The sequence below is a fragment of the Microcebus murinus genome, chromosome 19 (assembly GCF_040939455.1).
Source record: "Microcebus murinus isolate Inina chromosome 19, M.murinus_Inina_mat1.0, whole genome shotgun sequence".
Lineage (NCBI taxonomy): Eukaryota > Metazoa > Chordata > Mammalia > Primates > Cheirogaleidae > Microcebus > Microcebus murinus.
Genome location: NC_134122.1, coordinates 42,787,147 through 42,811,608, shown reverse-complemented (window position 1 = coordinate 42,811,608; position 24,462 = coordinate 42,787,147). Strand labels below are relative to the sequence as shown.

At 44.5% G+C, this 24,462-nt stretch overlaps 1 protein-coding gene and 1 non-coding gene across 2 annotated transcripts in view; one reads left to right on the top strand and one right to left on the bottom strand.

Moving 5' to 3' along the window:
* The window catches only part of SLC35F3 (solute carrier family 35 member F3), a 355,820-nt gene that overhangs the window by 141,934 nt on the left and 189,424 nt on the right, over nucleotides 1-24,462 (bottom strand). The gene's annotated exons all lie outside the window — the stretch shown is intronic.
* On the top strand, nucleotides 6,136-6,237 carry LOC142862477 (U6 spliceosomal RNA). Its single transcript, XR_012913570.1, has one exon. It is a non-coding gene; the product is annotated as a U6 spliceosomal RNA (small nuclear RNA).

Genomic DNA, 24,462 nt, shown 5'->3' with positions numbered 1-24,462 from the left:
GGAGGAAAGTCAGAGTGACACACACTAACATGGTGTCATTCCATAGGGGCAAAATGACTGCGGTCACCTGCAGAACCCAAACCGACAGAGCCGGAGCTACTACATACAGACCGTCATTTCTAAGCCCTGTGCTCTCACTTCCTCACTTTCTAAAGGTTGACAGTGGATTAAAAGATTCTTATATGGAAATCAAGTCCAAACGATTCTAGGACAGAGTGCTACTGTTGAACCGCTGAAATTCTCCTTCTGCAGTGAGTCTATGTGACAACCCAAGGTCATGGAACTTAGCAAGAGGAAAGAGTCAGGGAAGAGCCTCTTTTTTTTTTTCTCTTTTGTCTTTTGCTCTTTCATGCTAAGGAAGCATCCTGAATTCCACTGCTCCAGTCAGGAGGCTTTTGCACTCGGTCTCAGAAAATACTTCATTCTGTAACACTTTTGCTCTGCTCCCTTTATTCTTTTCTTTCATTGAACATGGATCATGAAGTTATTTTTAACACAATAGGTAAAAATTCAAGAGAGTTAGTGCTGTGCCCTCGGCCTCCCAAAAACCTCACTGTTTGGATGTGCTTTAGCTCAGTGCTGATAAGAACACCAGGTATTAGTGAAGAATTTCTAAACATTTGAATTAAGCCAGCTATTCCAAGAATTTGGGTTTGATTTGTAAAACAATGTCTCTACTGATTGCATTTGTTTTATAATGCTTTCAGGTGTCCATCTGTCTTGCTGAGATGGACATCAAGGATATGGACCTTCATCGAGAATAAGAATCAGAACATGCCCCAAAACGCTTCTGTTCATAGAAACCACTGGTGGAGGAGTTCCATCGCACCCAGGGATGAGATCTCCACAGCTGAGGCAGTTTTCAGCTGCACGGGGTCATGAAACAGAGAGAGCCATGAACGGAGCTCAGCACAGGAGTGTGGGATCCAGAGTCGGAAGAGCAGGTGCTGTCTGCACCCAATGGGACCACCACACACCTCTCCGCGCATGGTTCCATGTTGATTAAAAGGAGGTAACAGTCCAGCTGTATGACATTTTGGAACACGCAAAACTGTAGAGACAGTATAAAGATCAGTCATTATCAGAGGTCTGGGCGGGACAGGGAAGGATAAACAGGAGGAACACAGGATTTTCAGGGGGATGAAATGACTCTGTGACTGTCATGGTGGATACATGTCATCACGCATTTGCCAAAACCCGTTGAATGGCCAGGCCGGTGGCTCACACCTGTAATACTAGCACTTTGGGTGGTCAAGGTGGGAGGATCACACGAGGCCAGGAGTTCGAGACCAGCATGAGCAAGAGTGAGACCCAATCTCTACAAAAAATAGAAAAATTAGTCAGGTGAGGTGGCACATGCCTGTAGTCCCAGCTACTTGGGAGGCTGAGGCAGAAGGATTGCTTGAGCCCAGGAGTTTGAGGCTGCTGTGAGCTATGATGATACCACTGCACTCTAGCCCGGGTGACAGAGCAAGACCTGTCTCAAAGAATAATAAATCAATAAATCAATAAAATAAATAAAAGATAAAAACCCAAGAAACCCATAGAATGCAACACTAAGAGGGAACTCCAGTGTAAGCTATGGACTTTTGGTGGTGGTGATATTTCAGTGCAGGTTGATTCATCTGGTAGGGGGGTGTCGATAGTGTGGGGGGCTGTGTAAGGGGGCAGGGGTTACACGGGAACTCTCCATACTTCCTGCTCAATTTTGCTGTGAACCTAAAACTGCTATAAAAATATGTCTTTTTGTCTTTTTTTTAAAGAGAGATTAGAAGCTGCCTGACTGTCTCCTAAGACTGCTTTGAGGTTCAATGAGAGAAACAATATAAATGCTGCCTGAAAATGACCTGCTAAATACGTGTAGTGTGGTTATTACTAAAAATCACAATAAGAGGTGCTATTCTAACTGACCGAAGGCATTGGAGGGATGAGTTCAGTTGCAAGGGGTGTAGGCTGGGCACTGTCCCTACCGCTATGTCTTGGGACTTTATGTGAGAAGCCACATAGCCCAAGTACACAGCAAGACAACTGGACTATGAACCCGCTGGAATTTGCACAACACAATGATAATGGTCTTTCAGAGGAGGCCACTTGTGGCATGGTGCTCTTATTACTAAAACGCTACCATTGCTCTAACACTTTTGGAATTCCTCTTTTGGAACAAGCTCCCAGAATCCTCTTTCACCATTCTCAGACTATGGATTTAGTTTCTGGAAAGGGTTAAGGTATGATGAGTAAAGTGTGCCTCTAAATGACTGTAAGCAATGACGAGCTGATGTGCTTGTTTGGTTGTGACAAATGAAAAAGAAACCATACTCTTAAACTGTACTATGACTTGCACGACAGAAAAACTGTACCAATCCATGACACGCCCTATACTATCTAAGGTCAAATTGTTTTGATATCAGCTTGTGCAGTTCCAACCCATACGTTCCAATACAAGACCATAGTCTGGTTCAAGAGTAACCCTGTGTAGACTCCCACATTTGAAGATAAGACAACCAATTGTTCAGCAACTCACTTGACTTGCAAATCCCTCCCAGTCTCTGCTTTCTAACTTCTGCCTTAAACAGTTCCTGTAACTAACCTAGGTCCTTACACTCTGCAAGTTCCTCCTTTAGAGACACTGAGACTCTGAGAAGTGTGTGCTCTCCAGGCTCAGGATGTGTGGTAAAGCCATCGTTGTGTGACTCAGAGATGTTCCACTGGTGTGTGCAGGGGCGTCCACACCAGGTAGAGGCCAAGCCTGTCCATGGCCCCCTGGGCTTTCTCCCTCACTGCTTCTGCGGGGTTCCCTCATCCAGATGGCTTTAAGGTGCTGTTAGGATTTGGCCTGAAAGGGCTCCCCTCTTAGGAATTTAACCTGAAGCCTTAGAAGACCAGGACTCAAACCAACATTCCAACACCCACAAGAATAACTCTCCAAAGACAAAATCCCAGCTCAGGAGCCATTTTGATACAGGGAGAGATCTTACTCGGAGCCTCTGGAACATGGTTATCATCAGAGTTTAGAAAACATCACAAGAACCAGGAGAGGTTATTATCATTATCTTTTAAAATTAAAGTAGGTTTCTGGTCTCCACAGGTAGATGTGTGGATTCAGTCTGTCTGGGGTGGGACCCGGGAACTTGCATTTTTCACGTCCACCCAGCTGGGGTCACGGTGGCTCTGAAGTAGAATATTCTCGGACGGAGAAGGCTGCCCTGGGGTCCCTGTCAGCCCACCCTGACTCGGTCCCCTCCTGGTGGGCTACCAGAGGATAAGCCGTGGCTTTTTGAAGAGTGACTGTCTCCAAGGACTTCCCTGCAGGTTCTGACGGGGATGCTGTTCTTTCAGAGAAGGTCGAGGCCAGAAGAACCAGCTTGTTCCAAGCATTTACGGCTGAGGGGACTGTGGCGTCCTCACGGTGCCGCAATCGGGGCGAGCATGAGCTACGGCAGCTGAACCCCTTCACCACTCACACCCAAGATCTCAGAGGTTTTCTCTTTGTCGGGGTTGGAAATAGGTTTTCCCACTGTATGAGGAGATGGGGAGGCTTTCTCATCTCCTCAAAAAAATTAACTACCTCAAAACACCTGGAATCTCTAGCAATCAGCAACGACTGCTGTGAGATTCTCCCCCCTTCCCTGCCCCCTGGGTGAGACCGCAGAGCTGCCAGGTGAAGCAGAAGGGTGTGGAAGGGCTGCAGAGCCTCTTGGCAGAGCCTGTTTCATGCGGAACTCCAGCAGATGGCTCAGGAAGGAGACGCATCAGTGTCCCCGAAAAAGGGACGCCCCATGCTCTGCCTTCAGAGACCCCCCCCCAAGCCCTCTGATGCAGGGGCTCAGGGTGGCGGGGGACAAGACCGGGCACTTGCTGGTGGGGAGGACCTTTGAGGGAGGCAGGCAGACCCTTGGAAGGGGAGAGAATATTCTTGGGCTCAGAGCTGTGCTTGAGAAAGAAGGGGGTTGGCAAGAGAGTGGAGGCCGGGGAGAGACTTGAAGCACATGAGGAGGGAAGTGCCACAGTCCTGCAAGGGGTGCTGATGGCACATGGGGTAGGAACGACAGGAGGTGTGGGTGTGCCTGGGCCTGACCCCCGTGTCTGCGGATCCTGACCTGGCCCTGGGCTGTCCTCTCCCACACTGACCTGGCTGTCTCAACGGGGACCCGATGGCCGTGCTGGTGTCTGCAGGCTCTGAGAGCCACTCCTGCACCTGGCCTCTGCAGGCACCGAGCTCTTTGCTGTGGCTCTTTGCCGTCTAGAAACCACGCACGGTCCTTCAGAGCCACTGGCGTATCTAGACTTCTCTTCTAGCCAGTGGTGTGGGGCTACCGTCTCTTCCAAGATGTGGGATGATTTAAATAGGTTTTCAGGATGGGTCTAACCTCCTCTTGCTCTAATCCACCTTTCCTCACCCCAAAAGGTGAAGAAGTAGTTCTTCCGCCCTCTTGTACACAAGAGGGAACGCAGATTGTATTTAAGAAAGAAAAAGGAAAAAAAATTTAACTGTCCTATTTCTTCTGGACATGGAGAGAGGAAAAAAAATAGTGAATACAGATTGTACTCTGTGATCAAAATGAAGAGGATTTTGCCAGGTAGGTACTGCTGGAGTGGCCTTGATTAGATAGAAGAGATCTGAACAAAACAGAACACTGAGATGAGAGGCATTTAAATTAAAAAGTTTATTGGACAGGGTAACTATGGTGATGCCCCCACTCAAGACACAGAAACTGATTGCCTGTTTCTGAGCCTAAGCAAATTCTGAAATCCACAGAAGATCTCTAAAATACACAGGATGGTGAGCAGCAGCAAACCCTGCCTACAAGTCCCCCAGTATCTCAGATGAAAAGATGCCTCCCATCTTCCTTCCTGTACCCATGAGGACTGGCTTCTCTGCTGGACACAGGTCTCTGCCCCGTCTCCCCCTCATTCCCTGCTCAACAGTCCCTGCCACTGGCCTTGGGGGTGACATGTCTCTTTGGTGAAAGCTTCCCCCCGTGGCTTACGTGAAGAACACTGCTCTTGCAGGGCAGGGGTTCAGGTTGATGACATTGCATACAAACATTTTCCAAGACTGCCCACTCACAGACGGGACCTCGCAGCCTCCTGGTCGTGCATATTTCATGTTTTCCCAGCGGTGTTGCTCTGCAGGACCTCTGGCTGGGAGAAGCGAGTCTGTGCACACGCACAGATGTTCATGTGCATACACACATGCAGACGCAGAGGAGTGCAATCCTGGTAGCCATGTCACCTTGGGCAGGTCACTGGATTCTCTGAATCCCAGGTTCCTGGTGTGCAAAATGGGGATTATAACCACTTTTCTCACGAGACATGGGGGGGATTAAATAAGACAGTGTCTGTGACGTACAAACACAAAACCATGTCTGGCACATAGTAGGTGCTTGATAAATAGTAGCTGTGATTTTCATTATCTATCTAAACTGGGTACAACCATGAGTTTTTGGATCCACTGATGCAAGGCCAGGGGATAAAGAACTAACAAAGGAGGGGACAAGGAGGGTATGGGCTCTGTCGCCACTGGGTCTCAGTAGGGGTGAAGCTTGCTTGTCATGGTGCATGGGGGGGGGAACAGGTGTCCTGGTCCTGGTGCCTCCCTTTATTGATCCTACATCTTTGTCACAGACTTGCAGTGAAGTGGCAAAGCCAGTGGCCATGCAGAGGCCTTGAGCACAGGGACAAAGCATTCTCTGTGGCACCACACACCACACCGATAAGAACACAGGACTTCCACGTAGATGTCCAGGCTGTGCACCGGGGTGAGGGGCGAGTGGGGGCTGAGCCCCGCCTGGCTCTGCTTGCCGGTCACCCCTTGGCACGGGTCTGGAAGGAGCCTCCTGTTCTAAGTCCCCCAGGGCCCCTTTCCCCACTCTGCACAGAGGTACCACAGGGTACCCGTGGGGCATTATCCCTCAGTGTTCAGGGGAGAAAATCGTTCTCACGCCCACCTTCTCACTCTCACATCTGATTACTCTGTCAGAGAGAAGAGGAAACCCTTGGCCTTGGCAGAGGCTCCGACTGTTAATTTAAGGCAGAACTTCCCTACTCTCCCCCTGACAGAGTGTGAACGGCCTGGGGGCAACCGTGGCTCCTATAGCCAAGGCAAAAGGTATTTAAAATCTCACATTTTATCCCATGCTTGCTTCGGCAGCACATATACTAAAATTGGAATGATACAGAGAAGATTAGCATGGCCCCTAAAAAAAAAAAATAAATAAATAAAATATCACATTTTATCTTAAAACTTCCCAAGGATTTTGCATCCTAATCCTTATGGTTGCTTTTGTTTTAATAGTCTAATATGCTACCCTCCACAAACCAGGCACCATGCCTGGCCAGTCCATTTGTTTCCCACCCCCAGATCTTCATTCTATGACCCCAGAGGTTTGGGAATGAGAGTATGACAGTATAAAAAGTAGAAAGGCATAGTGCTTAAAGACAAACAGACAAAGACCCCATAGTCAGGATGCCTGGCTCAGATTCTTCCGAGCTTGTGTCACTTTGGGCAAGCCACTTATCCTCTCTGGGCCTCTGGCTCCTCATTCATCATACTGGGATGGTGATAAGAGTGCCTACCTCTTAGGGCTTTGGAAGGACTGAATGAGTTAATATGTATAAGTCCCTAGAACAGTGTCTGGTACATAACCTTATGAAAGTATTTGATATTTTCATGTTTATCATTTAAGAGCTTTCAAGGGGGAACTGAAAAGCACAGTTTCTATTCCAGCCTTTCCACCAGCTCTCTGTGTAATGCTGGACAATAACCCCACTCCTTGCCAAGCTGGACACCGGAGCCCCTAGTCAATGGGGCACAGGCATTAGAAAGCACGAGAAATGGTGGGAGTAGGAGACAGGGCTGAAACTGGGTGCAGTGGCTTGCAGACTGGGTGCAGGTGTGAAGGTAAACGGCCCTCAGGCAGACACTAACTAGAGGGGCTAATAACCACAGGCAAAATACTGGCTTCAACAGACTTGTCAGCTACTTCTGTCACCTTACATGAACTGTGGCTAATTATAATATGATTTATACTGTGGTTTTAAAATTTTCCACCCTTGAAGTCACCATGACAGTTCTGAGACAACCATATAAAATATGAAAATGGGAGGGAACCACCCAATTCTAGGAATTACTATCCAAATTCTTAATGAAAGTCAACCCCTTGGTTTTGAATATTCCTCCCCTCAATGAGTAAAGCTACAGAAGATGTAAAACCACTTCCTCTCAGGGCAGCTGCTCTTTTTCCACACCTGTCCGCTCTCCACTCTGAGAGTGTACTTTCTCTTTCAATTACAAAAAAAGTTGTCACTTGCTTGGCTTACGTGGTGCGTCCTGAAATTCTTTTCCTGACAATCACCAAGAACTTAGAAAAACCTCCACTTGGAGGATGATAATAAAATGATTGTTTGGTGAAATCTGAATGAGGTCTCTAATCTAGTTAATAGTGTTGGATCAATGACAATTCCCTGGTTTTACTTTTGTCTTATCATTAAGACATTATCATAGGGGGAAGCTAGAAGAATAGCACATGGAGCCACTTGGTACTATTTTTGCAACATCCTGTGAGGTGAAAATTATGGTAATTTGCTCTTTCAGTAAATGATGGACTTCATATATGATCGTGGCCCCATATGATTTTAGTGGAGCTGAAAAATTCCTATCATCTAGTGACATTGTAGCTGTCATTGTAAGGTCACATACCTTTTCTACATTTAGATATGTATAGATACACAAATAAGTTCCATTGCATTACACCTACCTACAGTATTCCGTACAGTAACCTGCTGTACAGGTTTGTAGCCCAGGAGCAATAGGCTATACCATATAGCCTAGGTGCATAATAGACTGACTATACCATCCAGGTTTGTGTAAGTGCACTCTATGATAGTCACACAACAATTAAATTGCCTAAGGATATCCCATTGTTAAGAAACATGTGACAATATTTCAAAATAACTAGTTAAAAAACGTATTATTGAGGCTATAGCACAGACCACATTGCAAGGCACCCTGAGATTTCAGCTCAGGAGCTAGCTAGAAGGGCAGGTGGGAGTGTAGACAGGACATTAGGAAAAAGACAGGGCTTGTGGCCAGCTAGGGGCTGGAGGACAGGAAAGGTAAGGACACAGAAATTCATGCAAACAACTGTCAGATGGGAACCTGTGTTTAAAAGGAGATGAGCTGGACATTCCTTGCCACTTTCTACTGAGGAGGGACAGTCATCAGTTTCTGAGATCAGGTAAGCAAATCGGAGTGGGAACAACTGAATCCACAGGTAGAAGGTGGAGCGTGACAGAAAGTTACTGGGAAGTGAGATTTGTTTTTTTAATTGACATGTAATAATTGTACATATTTATGGGGTACATAGTGATGTTTTGATACATATAATTATAGTGATCAGATCAGGGTAATTAGCATATCCATCCTCTCAAACATTTATCATTTCTTTGTGCTAGAAACATTCAATATCCTCTTTTTAGCTATTTGAAACTGTGTAACATACTGTTGTTAACTATGATCATCCTACGGCATGATAGAACACTAGAACCTAGTCTTCCTATCTAGCTGTAATTTGGAATCCTTTATCACACTTCTTCCTGTTTCTCCTTCCTCTTACTTTTTTCAGCCTCTACTATCCTATATTCTACTTTTTACTTCCATGAGATCAACTTTTTTAGCTTCCACATGTGAGTGAGAACATTTGGTGTTTAACTTTCTGTTCCTGAGTTATTTTACTTAACGTAATGTTCTCCAGTTCCATGCGTATTACTACAAATGATAGGATTTTACTCTTTTTATGACTGAATAGTATTCCATGGTGTATATATACTGCATTTTCTTTATCCATTCATCTGTTGATGGGCACTTAGATTGATTCCATATCATGGCTATTGTGAATACTGCTGTAATAAACATGGCGGTGCAGATGTCTCTGATATACTGATTTTCTTTCCTTTGGATAGATGCCCAGTAGTGGGATTGCTGGGTTATATGGTAGTTTGAAGAATCTCCATACCCCCATACTCTTCTCCATAGTGGTTGTACTAGTTTACATTTCCATCATCAGTGTGTAAGAGTTCACTTTTCTCTGCATTTGTTATTTTTTGTCTTTTTGATAATAGCCATTCTAACTGGGGTCAGATGATACCTCATTGTGGTTTTGATTTGCATTTCCCTGATGATTAGTGATGCTGAATATTTTTTTCATGTTTTTGGCCATTTGTCTGTCTTCCTTTGAGAAATGTCTGTTCAGATCATTTGCCCATCTTTAAATCACATTTTTTTTCCATTGAGATGTTTGATTGAGTTCCTTGTATATTCTTGATATTAATACTTTGTCAGGTGAATAGTTTGCAAACATTTTCTCCCATTCTTCAGGTTGTCTTTTCACTCTGTTGATTGTCTCTATTGCTATGCAGAAGCTTTTTGGTTTAATATAATCCCACTTATTTTTGCTTTTGTTGCCTGTGCTTTTGAGGTCTTATTCGCAAAATCTTTTCCTACTTCAATGTCCTAAAGCATTTCCCCTGTTTTCTTCCAGTAGTTTTATTGTTTCAGGTCTTACATTTAGGGTCCTTGATCTATTTTGAGTTGATTTTCAAATAGGATGAGAAGTGGGAGTCTAGTTTCATTCTTCTACACGTGGATATCCAATTTTTCCAGCACCTCTTACTGAAGAGATTATCTTTCCCCAATGAGTGATCTTGATATCTTTGTCAAAAATCAGTTGGTGTAGATACATGGATTAAGTTCTGGATTCTCTATTCTGTTCCATTGGTCTATGTGTTGGCTTTTGTGCCAGTACCACGCTGTTTTGCTTAGTCTTGGAGTACATTTTGAAGTCTGGTAGTGAGGGTCTGGCCCCCAAATGTCCATTCATTGCAGGCTTTCCAGGTGATTTTTAGACATACCATAATCTGAGAAGAGCTACTAAAGGGTTTTGACCCAGATTTCCATATATCCTAAAATTCATGCTTATTAATTTCCTTTGAGGGTCGTTTGAGCCAGGTGATTTTGTTGGGGCTAACCAACCTCATGTGAGATTGGGCTCTAATTTAAAAAGTGAATTTGGGAGCTGACTGTTAAATGCCAGTACTGCTGGACATTCCAGGATCTTTGCAGACATAAAGTATTAATGTATCATAGCACATCAGTACAAGACAGTGTCTAAAAACCATATGTTATAGATGACGAAATGGAGATGTAGAGAAGTTAACCAAGTTATCCAAGACCACATAAATGGAAAGCGGATAGAGCTGGGTTTGAACCCACAGCCTTCTAGCTAACAGGCCCTTGAGTTTGTGCTACCCTGAAACTCTGAGTGTCTGAGTGATGGTGCAGTCATCAGTTTCCCCTATCTTCAGCATCCCAGGCAACATGAGATTGTTTCCCCTGCCCCAGCTTACTGGTCCTCTAAGGGTACACACATGAGAGCATGGACTACTCCTTAGTCAGCCTAGATTCTGAATCCACCAGCATCAAATGCTGGCAAGGCTGTATCCTCCCTCCTTGCTTTCTTTAAGGAATATCCTTCTGTTCTCCTGAATGGAAGGCATCAGGTCCCAACAAAGAAGCTGTGGTGTTATGGTTAGTGTGAATCATTAATCAATGCACTAGTTTGTTCTTTCTTTAACTATGACTCGGGTGCCTGCTTTGTGCCAAACCCTATTCCTGGTACTGTGGTTAAAACTTGGTATTATGTAGACACCTCCCCTCTGTGTAAGAAATTTGCATCTATCTCAACATACACCACACCACATCATTCCATTGTGTAAAACTCTCAAAAGCAGTCATGTTCATCCCAGATGCATGTGAAAATCACCAGGGGAGATCTGAAAACTGCCCATGCCCAGGCTCTAGCCCAGACCAATGGAGCCAGAACCAGAGTATCAGTATCCTTCAAAGCTCCCTCGGTGGTCCCATGCAGAATCCTCTGGAGAACTGGTGATAACCTAGACCACCAGACCCCACCCTTGGCTTCTGATTCAGGAGGTCTGGAGTAAGGCCTGGGAATGTGAATTTCTAACACATTCTCAGGTGGGGCTGCTGGTTGAAGGACCAAGCTTTAAGAAGCCCTGGGTTGTGGGGAAGTGAGTGGAATGAGGAGGTAAATATCACAGTCTCATAGCTATGAGATACATAACCTATTTCTATTGTTACAGGACGTATGGAAATTTCTTTTATGTGACCTAACTGTGAGTTTGCAAATTAAATTTCTTAATTGTACTTTTGGCTTCACCCAGCAAGACTGGTTTGGCTTGCCAAGATCTTGAGAGGCAGACTGTCCTCATGGCAGGGCCACATCAAAGTGACCTAGGAAAAAGGAAATTACTTTAGGGCAACTGTAAGCACTTGCTGTAAATGTGCTTCCTTGAATGCTCCCTGAATTTACTGCTAGACTGGGTTAGGCAACGTGGTCCCCAATTTGTTGTTTTGGGATCAAATACTGTTTCCACCTATAGGCCTTGGGTCTGTATGTGTTGTGGACCCTGCACCTATGAAGCTGAGTCCTGGGGCCTAAGGACTCAGGACATGCTAAGGCTTACAGCGATGGCTAGGAGGAGACCTCAGGGAGATGAATCATTTGCTTCTGTGTCCAGGAAGTGGGTGGGCCCCAGAAGAGGTTTCACCAGCCACTTGGGATTGTCTTGGGTTAGAATGGGCACTCCACACCCTGCTGTTTGCCTGCCAGAAGGTGCCCTGACCACCAAGGAGCCTAACCCCTTAAGGACACCTGGGCAAAATGTGTGCCACATTGGTAGAATTCTCACTTGTGTGCTGGTCACTTGGCTTCAGATTCTGCATGGGAGGCAGCATGGTGAGGCAGAAATAGCTGTGTTTTGGAGTCAGCTTGATCAAGTTCAAGCCCAAGCTCCTTCTCCTATCAGCAAGTGATTTAACCTCTCCCAGTGCCAGTGTCCCCTTCTGTAATGGGGACAGGCCACCTACCTCGAAAGGCTCCAGTGAAGTTCAAATGAGACAGCGACTCAGGTAAAGTCCCCTGCACAATGCCTGGCACAGGGGCTCCATGAATGGCTATACTTATGGTTCTGTTCTTTTGACTTGTCTTGGGATGAGAGGCTGAGAGGGGGGCTGGAGAAGATACCTAAAAGTTTAAGATATTCCCACCCAGGAATAATGTGCATCACCTTCATGATATGGTGTCGGGGGGCTCTACATCCAACCACAAGACCACACTGAGGCCAGCAGTCTCTGAGCCTGGACTCCCTGTGCAGCAGCTCTTGGCTGCTTCCTGCAGTGGGACTGTGGGCCATGGGTAATGAGGCATTCCTGACAAGCAGGATGTCCCCATTCAGGACATCACTCTTGGGCAGTTACAGTCAAGAACTCCCAGGGACCAAGCAAAGTTTCCAGGCAGAGGCTAAGTGGCCCCCTGGCTGCCCAATGTGACATAATCCCAGAATGTCAGAGCCTAGAGGACCTGACATGGAAGTTGAGGTCCAGAGATGGACAGTGATGGGAACAGTTTGTCCAAGGTCATGCTGCTGTCAACAGAGCTGGGATGAGGACCAGACCTCCTGACCATAGCTCCTACACTGTGATGGTTAATTTTATGTGTCAACGTGACTGGGCTAAGGGATGCCCAGACAGCTGGCAAAACATTATTTCTGGTGTTTCTGGAAGAGACTAGCATTTGAATCAGTAGACTGAGTAAAGAAGATCCACCCCCACCAATGTGAGCAGACATCATCTGATCCATTGAAGGATGGAATACAACAGAAAGGTGGAAGAAGGGTGAATTTTTTCTCTCTTATTGATCTGAGACATCCATCTTCTCCTGTCTTTAGACAATGGAGATCCTGGTTCTTGGACTAAGGCTGGAGTTATACCACTGGTTCCCTTGGTTTTCAGACTTTTGGACTGATTTATACCACCAGCTCTCCTGGCTTTTCAGCCCACAGACAGCAGATTCTTGGACTTCTCAGCCTCCATAATCACATAAGCCACCTCCCATAATAAATCTCCTCTTATCTATATCTACATATATATCCTACTAGCTCAGTTTCTCTGGATAACCCTGGCAAGTAGATACCCCAAGTTGCAGACACAACACACACAGAGGAGTTTCCTTGTGTTGGCGCCTGTCTACATTGCTGTCTATACCAGCTATAGCCAATGATCATGGTCCAGAATAGATACCTGACCAAGGCCAGGCCAGTCTGCTTCCCTCTTCTGGGAACTGGAACACAGGGATGAGACACAGAGGCTGGGAACCCTGGGGCCTGATTCATGCAGCAGGTTGTACCCCATAGTTGTCCTGTCCCCTTTCTCCCTATACTGTTCAATAATTCCATGGATTGCATGAAATACCTCAGATACTCTCAGTAGAATTCTGGTTATGTTTAAGGCAGCCAGAACCCCAGCCCCAGGTCCCTGGGTGCTGGGTGTGCAGGTGCCGTACATGAGCCCTTTCCACTGAGCTAGGGGGGAGGCAGATGGGGCGGATATGCCTCTCCTTTGTGTGACAAACCCCTGAGGCCCAGGGAGGAAGCAGTGTGACTCCCCTGAGCTCCCAAAGCAGGCAGGGCTGGGATCGTTTGGCTGTAGCTGCTCTGGCCCAGAGGGAGTCCTTATGGGTAGCTTCCCTCTTCACAGGAAGGCTCCTGAGACCGCAGAGCCACCTGTCTGTCCCAGGGGCCTCTCTGCTGGGCATGGCAAATGCAGCCCTGAACCCTCACCCCTGCATTCCCTGGCAGACAATCAGCAGGATCATAGCCACTGCGCTCCTCGTGCCAAGAGGCATTAATAGCCGCTGCTGTAAATAACGGTGACCCTCTGGCAAGCTGCCCTGTCCTGTCCAACTTGGAACGGCTGCTCAGAGGCCTCTCGGCTGCGTGGTGGCCAGAATGACAATGACACTTACGGGATGGTCTGAGCACAGTCCTGCACCTCCACCTCGTTAATTACGGGAAGAGAGGATGGAGGGCTCTGGAGGTTAATGGAGAGGCGCCTGCCACCGCTGGGCTGCGTGAGGCCATGTGCTGCGTCAGCAGAGACTGGCGGTGGCCGTCAGCCACAGGGACCCCGGGGGAGCACGCCCCACCAGCACAGTTTCCCTGAGACACTCAACGACATGAAGCCGGCAGTAAATCTTAACCGGCCTTCAGAGCTCATCTGAAAGCCACATGCCAGCCCTAAGGTCCAGGCAGGACCCTGGCATCCTGGCTGCAGGACAGCTGGAGTGGAGCACAGCAGGCCACCTGCGAGGCTCTTGACTCCAAAGAACTGTGAGGATGAAGACCGGGGGTGGCAAACTATGTCCCCCAGGCCATATCTGGCCCACTACTAGTTTCTGTAAGTAAGGTTTTATCCACACACAGCCACACCGCTTTGCCCAGTGGTGGACCATGGCTGCTTGTGCACTGCGGCTGCATGGCAAAGCTAAGAGCTGTAACGGGGACTGTAGGTCCACCAGGTAAATACCCACTTTGCAGCCACTTCTAGAAAAAGCTTGGCAATCTCTGGTCTAGGGGATGGAACGTGGGCTGGGAAGCAAGACAGCTGGCTGCCTCAGGGAACCTTGGGCAGGCTAGCCTCACCGCACCTCAGCCTTCTCATCTGCGGAATGGGATCAGTGACATCTAGCTCACCGGCTGTAGCAGGGATGCAGTGATGTGACTTCTTGGCACAAGTGATGTATCCAATATAATCCTTCCCTCTGCTTGCTATGAAATGGGGCTTGTGATGACAGCCCTATCTGCCTCGAACAGTGGTTGTTATTTTACAGAAGACTAGAAAGCTCTGAACAGTTAAAGATGGTCTGTGGGTGCAAGGCCCCGCTGCCAGTATTATTCCTGTGATGAGAAACCTGGAGCTTCCACTCAGAGTGGTTTGGTGTTGGTTGGCTTGTCATGGAGAAGCCTGAGGAGCCTTGGATTTGGGGGACCCACTGTCCTTTGCGGTGACTCATTACTGTGCATCCTCCCGGCACTCTGGGAGGTGGCCTGAGTCCCAGCAGGGCTCCAGCCCACGTGAGCTGTGGGGGTCTGGGCCATTTCTTCAGCCTCTGTGAGCCTCAGTTTTCCCACTTGAAAAACAGCAACGCTAATAGTACTTTTCCCAGGGAAGTGCTGTGAGGACCTCATGAGATCTGATACCATAGAAAAGAGGCTCTAGTATGTTAGCTCTTATCTTCGTTGTAATTCTAGTTACAGCTGGAGCGAACGGCTGAGAGCATGGAAGTGATTTGCACAGGGGGCTGAGCTGCAAAGACAGGAAATGACTAGAACACAATAGTATACAGTTTCCAACCTGGGCCCTGAAATAGACCTGACCCTCCAGAGAGAGGAGCGAGTTTCCATTTCTGGGTGGAACCCTAAGTGACCTGGAGCAATGACAAATGGATTCTGGCACCTGAGAGTGGCTGACACCACTAACCGGAGGTGAAAAATCCTTTAAAATCCTGCCTCCTTTGGGCATGAGATTTACATTGAAAGCCCAGCAAATTTACATTTTCTCTGGTAGTCTGGGAATATTATTTAACCCCATGAAACCATTGCCGGGGAACTGTGAACCGAGAGAGGGACCAAAAGATCTTCAACTTTATCAAAAGACCTAAAAATGCCTTGGTGCAAGCCAAGAGGCCTTACCGCAGCCACCATGTTCAAGAGTCCCTAATTTTAGTGTGATCAACACAGCACTCCGTAGCAAGGTCAGAGGGACTCCCTGCCCCTCCTGTCCTGCTGAACTTCTAGGGACACAGAAGTTCAGGGGCTGCAGCCCTGGGGCCACCTGGTCCTCTGTTCAGGTTTCCGGGGCATCCCTAGCCTGCCCCTTCCCACAGAGCAGAAGCCCCTGCTTGGGTCCCAGATGGGCCACACAGCCCCAGGCAGGATGGTGCTCCCCTCCCTGAGAGGCAAGAGGTGGTAGTAGAGACACAATTTTCTTTTTCTTTTATTTAAATCGAGGCTTCTATAGGGTACCGCGATAGTGGATGCATGCCATTATACATCTGTCTAAACTCACAGAATGTACAACACCAAGAGGGAGCTCTAGTGTAAACGATGGACTGTGGGTGAAAATGACATGTCAATGTAGGTTCATCAGTTGTTAAAAATGCACCTGTCTGGTGGGGATGTCAATAGGGGAGTCTGTGTCCGTGTGGGGGCAGTAGGTATATGGGAACTCAAGTTTGCTCTGAACCCAAAACTGCTCTAAAAATAGGATCTGTTTTTAAAAAGTGAGGCTGGAGGTAATCTGACCACAAAATCCAATGAGCAGTACCCTCACTGAAGCAGCCCCAGCTACAGCACGTTGGCGCGACAGCTGCTCATGGCAGAGTTTGGTCAACAGCTCAAACACTTGTCTGTTTACAGATAATACAATGGGGGTAGAGTTTTGGTTTTTGTTTTTTTTTTAATTATTCATGAGCCCTTTTCAGAAAGACATTGCTACTTTTTCTGTGTCTTATTTTTGCAAAACAGAGGAAATATTGCCCTCACCTCCCAAATCACAGTTATCTTCTTGCAAAATATCAGAAAAATATCTTTCTCAGGGTCTCAGTGATGGCTAAACACAACTGCCCTTGAGAAGAGTACCCCCAATAATCCTGCAGTGTGTTTACAGAGTACAGGGGTAAATGGCCCTATCTGATGTCTCCTTCAGATGGGATGAGTCTTTCTTCATCCCTGCCAGCTGTGATGGGCCGGCAGGAGACAGGCAACCTGCATGCTACTAAGCAAGAAGGTGAAAACAATAATCCAACAAGCCCGATGTCTGCGTTGTAAGTATCACTGTGTGCATGAGCAGTGTGGCTTCCATTCTAATTTCTATGCCTGGAATTACTACACAGTTGGGGATGGAACATGCCCTACTACTCACAGGCTGGAGGGAGAGGAAGCGGGAGAGAGGGAGGGGGACAGAGACAGAGAAAGAAAGGGGCAGGGAGGATAGAGAAGAAGAGAGGAAGAAAGAGAGAGGGAAAGAGAGAAAGAAAGAGAATGAGAATCCAGATTCCTTTTCTGCTGTCTCTCCTGCTTTCTAATTAGCTTTTTTTTTTTATATTAGGAAGGAGAATTTTTCCTTTATTTTGAGAAGGAATATTACTTTTATTTTTGAAAGGAAAAGGAGAGATATGACAGAGTTATTGAATAGGCTCTTTTGCTCCTGGCACGGATCAAAGAGAAGTTAAATGTTTCCCAGAGAAAGGTGCCGCAAAAGGGCAAAACCCTTAGGAGGAAGGCATGGCAGATATGGAAGAGAATCAAAGTCAAGTTCACAAGGTGGCTGCCTCTAGAGAGAGAGAAAGAGCCTTGCCAAACTCAGTCAATGGGTTTAAAAATAAGGCTGTTTGATGGGCACAGAAGCATCTGTTGGGTTCATGTTCTCCTCCCCTACAGAAAGCATTTGCTCTTGGAAATCTATCAAGATGGAAGTGCTTCATACCACAGGGGCAGAGGTCGTGGCCCTAGTCTGCCCTTCCTCCAGGCGGCCCAGCTCGTCCATCTCCTGGACAATTTGTTTACCGTGCCCTTCTCCCAACATGGTGCAGTTACCTCATCACACTCTGGCACACTTGCTCTCTGTGTCAGCAAAGCAGATCTTGCTGACCTCTCCCGCCTTTGTGGCACCTTCCACTGTTATTGTATTTCTGTATATCTTTTTCTTTAGATCTAGTAATATCTGCTGCAAGAATCTGGGTAGTCTAGTGTTGGGTTCGTATATATTTAGAATTGTTATATCCTTTTGTTGGATTTATCTTTTTATCATTATATGATGACTTTTTACTGCTTTTAACTTAAAGTCTATTTTATCTGATATAAGTATAGCTATTCCTGCTCACTTTTGGTTTCCAATTGCATGGAATATCTTTTTCCATCCCTGTACTTTCAGTCTATACGTGTCTTTACAGGTAAAGTGTGTTTCTTGTAGGCAGCATATAGTTGGATCAAGTTTTTCTAAATCCATTCCACCATCCTGTATCTTTTAAGTAGGAAACTTAGTCATTTACATTCAAGGTTATTATAGATATGTGAGGTTTTGTTCCTGTCATACTGTTGATTATTTTTTTTTGGCAGTTCTGTGTATTCTTTGTTCCTTTCTTTTTCTCTTATTGATTGTTATTGTGAGTTGCTGATCTTTGGTGGTGATACCATTTGAATCTTTTCTCTTCTTCATTTGTGTGTTGCTTTACCAGTGAATTTTATATTTTCATTATGGTAACTATTATCCTTTTGTTTACTGGGTTGAGGATTCCCTTTAGCATTTCTTATAAGGTTGGTCTAGTGGTGATGAATTCCCTCAGAATTTGCTTGTCTGGGAAATACTTTATTTCCCCTATAATTATGAAAAATAATTTTGCTGGACATAGTATCCTTGGGTAGCAGTTTTTTAATGTATATACACAACACATTTTGTTAATCTACTCATGAATTGATGGGCACTTTGGTTGATTCCACATCTTCACAATTATGAATTGTGCTGGAATAAATATTTGAGTGCAGGTGTCTTTTTGATAAATTGACTTCTTTGCCTTTGGGTAGATACCCAGTAATGAGATTGCTGGATTAATACATTATTTTATTTTATTTTATTTTTTATTTTTTAGACAGAGTCTCACTCTGTTGCCCCAGCTAGAGTGCTGTGGCGTCAACCTAGCTCACAGCAACCTCAAATTCCTGGGCTCAAGTGATCCTTCTGCCTCAGTCTCCCGAGTAGCTGGGATTACAGGCATGCACCACCATGCCTGGCTAATTTTTTTCTATATATTTTTAGTTGGCAAATTAATTTCTTTCTATTTTTAGTAGAGACAGGGTCTCGCTCTTGTTCAGGTTGGTTTTGAACTCCTGACCTTGAGTGATCTGCCAGCCTCGGCCTCCCAGAGTGTTAGGATTACAGGCGTGAGCCACCTCACCCGGCCAGATTAATACACTTTTAAATCAGACTAATTTAGATAAGTATAGTCATCTTTATAATACTGAATCTTGCAACACAGGCATGAGCTAGCTTTCTATTTATTCATGTTTTCTTTTATGATTCTTGGTTGTTTTACTTTATCTTCATAGATCTTACACTTCTTTTAAGTTGATTTTAAACATTTTATTTTTTGTGGCTATTTTGGTTAGGATTTTAAAATTAATGTATTTCCTATTGGTTATTTTTAGTATGTAGGAAAGCTATTGATTTTTCAAATTTCTTTTGTAATCAGCCATATTACTAAATCACATTATTATGATCGTAGATTTTAGTTGATTCATTCAGGTTTTACAGTTAGAGAATCTCATCACTTGCAAATGGTAATCTTTCAGCTTCCTTTCCACTGTATAACTTTTATTTCTGTCCTCTTTCTGCATTGGCCAGAATTTCCAGAACAACAATATTAAGTAATATAGGATGATTTTACTGTATAGTGAGTATTCTTGGCTGCTTTTTACTTTAATATGAACAGGAATGTCTCTATTGTTTTCTTTTTTTGTTTGTTTTTGAGACAGAGTCTCAACTGTTGCCCGGGTTAGAGTGCCCTGGCATCAGTCTAGCTCACAGCAATCTCAAACTCCTGGGCTCAGGCGATCCTCTGCCTTGGCCTCCCAAGTAGCTGGGACTATAGGCATGTGCTACCATGCCTGGCTAATTTTTTCTATTTTTTAATAGAGACGGGGTCTCACTCTTGCTCAGGCTGGTCTCAAACTCCTGAGCTCAAATGATCTGCCTGCCTCGGCCTCCCAGAGTGCTAGGATTACAGGTGTAAGCCACCACACCTGGTCTCTCTATTGTTTTCCATTAAATCAATGCTGGACTTGAGTCTGAGATACATAACTTTTTATTGTATGGAAAAAGTATTCATTACTTTCTAGCTTACCGAGAACTGTTTCTGTTAAAATTAGGAATCAGTTATCTTATTAAATGATTTTTAAAAATCTAACAAGAAGAACATATGGGTTTTCATTGCTGATTTATTAATATAATAAGTCATGAATAGAATTTCTAACATCAAATGATTCTTGCAGTTTTGTATTAGCCTGGCTCACTCATGCTACATTATCCTTTTAAATATACTGTTGGGTTTGATTTGCTAATCTTTTATTTAGAATTTCGATATCTATCTTGCTAACAAGTTTGTTTCAAGTGTTCTCTCCCAGCTAGCTGTGCTAGGATTTGACGGGTGCTGGCATTAGTCCTACATGCTATTCTGCAGCTCGCTGCATTGTAAGCAGCAGGAGTGCCCAGGACCATTTGCTGATACATTAGTGTGACTCAGGTAGCTGTGTTCTTTCCTCTTTTTGCGTCATTTCCACTCTAACCCTGTCATTTCTTGACCCACAAAAAGAGATAAATAATTTTCAAATCTGTTATTACCAGTGATAGGTCTTGCTTCCAATTAAATGGCTCCAATTTAACTTTCAATGACTTACCTTGGATGTCTTGCATGTGTATGTGCTCATTATTCACAAAGGTCAGAGGTCAACCATCTGATTCAACATATAAAATAATCAGATGCATAGCAGTTTTCACTTAGAAGGACAGAGAAGTTGATCAGGACCCTTTATGTGAAGGGGGCAAGAAACTAGTGCCAGTAGAAGCCTTATTAGACAATCTATCCCAAAGTAACATTTCTCCCTCAAAAAAAGTTGCCTTAAAACAAAATAAAACAATAAAACAAAACCAGGAAAGACAATTCTTCTTATAGGTACAATTTCCCTCCGTATCCCTGGGTTCTGCATCTGTGGATACAACCAACTGGCAATCAAAAATATTCTAAATCATGAAAAATAACAATACAACAATTAAAAATACGTGTAAAAATACAGTATAACAACTATTTACATAGTATTTACATTGTACTAGGTATTATAAGTATTAAATAATCTAGAGACGATTTAAAGTATATGGGAACATGTATGTAGGTTACATGCAAGTACTACACTGTTTTATACAAGGGACTTGAGCATCAACAGATTTTGGCGTCTGCAGGTGTCCTGGAACCCATCCCCGAGGACACAGAGGGACAACTTACATACTTGCTTATTTCTCCCTCTGGTGGACTCCTTTTGTCATTACAGCAAATGCTGGATGGAGACCTGAAGGAGGCTGGGTAAAATCTTTAGAAATATGAAGCACTAAAAGGATTATGGTGGCATCCCGTTCCCATGTAATTAAAATCTGCTGATCTGGGAGTGCATGTAAGGAGTCCTGACAAAGATCTGATTTTTAAAATTTTAATCATGATGACTGCTTGGACTTTTTGGGGAAGGGGAATGCCAAACATGAAATTTATTCTCCCTAATTTTGCTTCCAGTGCCCCTGCCTGACTCTCATGGTCTCTGATCGCTTCCTCTTGCTCTAGGATTATAAGAGATCCCAGGCTCATCTTATACATTTCCTGCCCAGACCTGGAATTGACTATTTCTCCAAGAAGACCTGGTTTCTATTAGTGAGTGAGAGATGCTCATTGCTACTGGGTCGGCAACTGAACTAAAAAATACTGGTACATAGATAGATAGGTGGACACATACGTAAAATACCTTATGAGTTCTTGAGACTTCCAATTCAAATCTAAGAATTTAGGATGTTTACTTAACTTCCCTTATTATATCTGATCTTTCTTATACACTAAATATGGGTTTTCAAAGACTCATGGGATGGCAGAATTAAAATACAGTGTATCATAAATACTTGTGTATCTTATCTTACATTAGGCACACAACAGTCTCTGAATAACAATAATACCACCTATGTGATTACTGAAAGCATTAACACATTTTTTTGTTTGTGCTTTCCTCATTTCCCCCCATTTTTATGGCTGGGCTATAGCTACATTGTCAGAGCACACAGTTATATAATGCACCCTCTGAGCCTGCCCTCCCTTGATGTGATGCCCAACACTAGTCTTTAGTGTCGATGTCTCTCTAGTCATATGGTTATCTGAAGCTTGTTTTCTGGAAGATTCTTCAGGAAGTGTTCATTGGAACAATATTCCCTGAGTTCTTGGATGTTGATAAGAGTTGATGTCCTTTATACTTGATATAAAATTTTGGGATCACACTTTCTTTACTTGAATAGATTAAATATATTACTCCATTTTCCTCTGGCACACTTGTCAAAAAAATTGATGATAATCTATTTTTCTTTCCTTCTATTTTTGAGGCAAGATCTAACTCTGTCACCAGGTTAGAGTGCAATGGCATCATAACTCACTGCAACCTCAAACTCCTGGGCTCAAGTGATTTTTCTGAAGCAGCCTCCCCAGTAGCTGGGACTACAGGCATGCACCACCATGCCCGGCTAATTTTTCCATTTTTTGTTAAAGACCAGGTCTCACTCTTGTTCACGTTGGTCTCTAACTCCTGACCTGGAGCAACCCTCCCACCTTGGCCTCCCAAAGTGCTAGGATTACAAGCATGAGCCAGCGCACCTGCCGTTTCCTTTTTTTCTTTTTAAATGCAGTCTTTTTTTCCCATACGCGTTCAAAGGATTTTTCTTTTTTCATTTATCTAATCTTCAGTAATTTTACAAGAAAATATCTTGGTGTCGGTCATTTTGCGGTCATTATTATTGACATGTGGTTGCTCTTTAAATACATAGCTTCAATTTTTCTTTATTTCTGGAAAGTTTTTTTGAATTGTATTATTATTATTTTTTAATTCAGGGTATTATGGGGCTACAAACATTTTGGTTACATGAAATACGTTTGCCTTGCCCAAGCCAGGGTGACAAGTATGTCCTTCCCCCATACAATGTGCCCAGTTTCCGTTAGATGTGGGTTTACCACCCCCCCCACCCCCTCTACCCTCCACCCCCCCACCCCCTCTACCCTCCACCCCCCCACCCCCTCTACCCTCCACCCCCCCACCCCCTCTACCCTCCACCTCCCACCCCCTCGTAGTTTTCAGTGTTTGTTTTGATCCATTGCTTTAGTTGTTTCGTTTTTATCTTGTTTTCAAACCCCTTAAGGAATTCCATTAGCCGTATGGTTGATTTCTTTGCCCATCTTCAATATTTGTCATTTTCTTTCACATTTTTTTCTTATTATATTTCTTTTTAACTTTTAAAATCTTCCTCTTTTTCACCTTCTATTTCTCTTAAGGTATTATGCCATGTTTATGTGCTCTTGGGTTTCTTCTAGTTTAATTTTAATTTCTGAAATGACTTTTTCTGTTATTTCTAATTCTTTCCTCATTTATAAGTTTTGCTACTTCTGATTTATATTGTTTTTCTCATATCTTACATAATTTTCTACTCTCTTGACATGCTGGGTTACAATTTTGCTCAGTTTGTGGGCACATCTTTCCATCATACTTTCATTGTGTAGGGTTTTTATTGTGCAAGTTGGGCTGTATTTTCTTATAATAACTTTGACTGAGATTTGACTCTAATATTTTTCTGTCTCTCATTTTACTGTGAAATTGGTTTTCCTGAACTTTTTGAATGAGAAGGGGTTCAGGAACATCTTCCTAGCTCCACTGGGTTTCCTCTTCTCTTGTTCCTGATGGGTTACGTAAATGGGAGCTTGATTTCTGGGATTCTTGGGCTCTGTTCCCCTCCCTGGCTGTGACTTGGAGTGTCTCTTTTCCTCCTCCCTGTTTGTCCCCATGCTGCTCAATTTCACCCTGTCCCGGCAGTCTCTCTTCAGTGTAGATCCCATCCTGGGAGGGAACTCCGGTGGGCCCCTTTCACGTGCCCATAGGGGCAGGACGGCTCCAGTCCCTTCATTCCTCCTTCCCCGGGGCCCCTTGCCCTGACCTGGTATTGGAGTGAGCAAAACCCTGTCCAGTATTAGTGTGGTTCTGAAATGGTCTGTTCCTTCTGGGGATGCCTGATGACTCCTTGGGTCCTCCTGTTCTTGGGTCCATCCGTTGCTTCTTTCTTTCCCTTCCACACCAGCACCAGGCAGGACCTGTGGCTTGTTCGTCGTCTGTATTCTGGGGTCCTGGGGACATCTTTTCACTTAGTTTTGTTATAAATGTCCCTGAGCTTCTGTCTTTGCTATCTAGTTGCTTTATTTTGATGCAGGGATATAGACAGATGGGAAAAAACTACACCACCACTGCTGCCACCTTCCCAGAATCCTCTCCTACCTGGCTAACCTTTGAACAACAAGGGATGGGTTTTGGTGTGGCAGACGTGGGACTTGTTCTGATGGGCTTGTCCAGTGAGGTAAGATACGGGAGGGAAGAGAAGGGATGAAAAAGAAAGGGAACAAGCATTAAAAATAAAAATCTTAGGATTACATGGAGATTACTTAAGGATACTTAGCACAGAATTAGACAAGGAATAGACACATGAACCTGACAAAAATTTATGAGATAATGGTGTAGCATTGGCTGGAGATAAAAGGAACTGCAGAGAAAGACACATTCACCAAGCCTTCCTATCCCAAAGTCTTAAAACCAACACCACTCTTCCCTGCAGTTCGGATCGCCAAATTAGGCTTGTCCTTAAGAAGCCCAAAGAAAACTGGTTGCTTTATTTACAGTGAGTTTATACTCATACATATTCTGGCTCAG